Genomic DNA, 1,082 nt, shown 5'->3' with positions numbered 1-1,082 from the left:
CTTCTGTGTGTGTGAGCATGGTTGTTGGGACGTTGGTATGTAGATGTGAGCGAGCTGTCTAGCGTAAGTTCGAAAGATGGAGAGAGACAGCTAAACACGTCCTTGCTCAATCGCTGGCCAGCAAGAAAGAGACAGATCAAAGCGGGAAAGCTTGGTTGTTGAATTCCACGCATGCGTGAGACTACGCATGCGCACAGCGTAACTACAGGGCACCCTTGCCAGTGCGGAACGCACGATAATATAAATCTGTTGGAACGCCTGAGGCAGGATGGCCACTGAAAACCACCCACAAGATGTAGCACAAACACACACAAAGAAAAATGAAAGAAATGAAATGTACACTCGTGTGATACATGCATGCAATGCACAAATTGAAGGAATGAAAGAAAAACATGCAATATGGGCAGTAAATGCCACCTAGTAAAAAACAAATGAGAAAACAAATCGTGCGTTACTACAATATACTTTGTAGTATATTGAGACATAGTGTCCTTACAGTCCATTAATATTTCTGTACCAGCTTCCTGGAATGAGTTCAGTATGTAAAATTGGTATATCCAAGAATGTAAACTCTGCTGTATTTAGTGGCGACTTAAGCGAGTTTGTGGATAGTTGGAGGGGTACTGATTAATCAGCAAATCTCCTGAAATGCAGCAAACACACACATTACCCATTTCCCATTTTTCATATTCAATCTCAGTGTTGTTTACAAGAGGTGTTGTTGTTGTTGGCACTCCGTCGAGGGTTCCAGTTGATCCGATCAACGGAACAGCCTGCTGCTCGTGAAATTAACGTGCAAGTGGCTGAGCACTCCACAGACACGTGTATCCTTAACGTAGTTCTCAGGGAGATATTCAGCGTGACACAGAGTGTGGCAAGGCTGACCCCCTTTGAATTACAGGCACAACAGAAAACAGGAAGTAAGTGTGAGAGAAAGTTGTGGTGAAAGAGTACAGCAGGGTTCGCCACCATCCCCTGCCGGAGCCTCGTGGAGCTTTTAGGTGTTTTCGCTCAATAAACACTCACAACGCCCGGTCTGGGAATCGAAACAGCGATCCTATGACCGCGAGTCCGCTGCCCTA

At 45.4% G+C, this 1,082-nt stretch overlaps 1 protein-coding gene across 1 annotated transcript in view; it reads left to right on the top strand.

The window, feature by feature from the left end:
• The window catches only part of LOC106877434 (leucine-rich repeat and WD repeat-containing protein 1), an 8,414-nt gene that overhangs the window by 6,047 nt on the left and 1,285 nt on the right, over positions 1 to 1,082 (top strand). The window lies entirely within an intron of this gene.

Source organism: Octopus bimaculoides, chromosome 30 (genome assembly GCF_001194135.2).
Source record: "Octopus bimaculoides isolate UCB-OBI-ISO-001 chromosome 30, ASM119413v2, whole genome shotgun sequence".
In the NCBI taxonomy this organism is placed as follows: domain Eukaryota; kingdom Metazoa; phylum Mollusca; class Cephalopoda; order Octopoda; family Octopodidae; genus Octopus; species Octopus bimaculoides.
The sequence above is the reverse complement of the archived record's forward strand: the minus strand, read 5'-3'. Positions and strand labels throughout refer to the sequence as shown.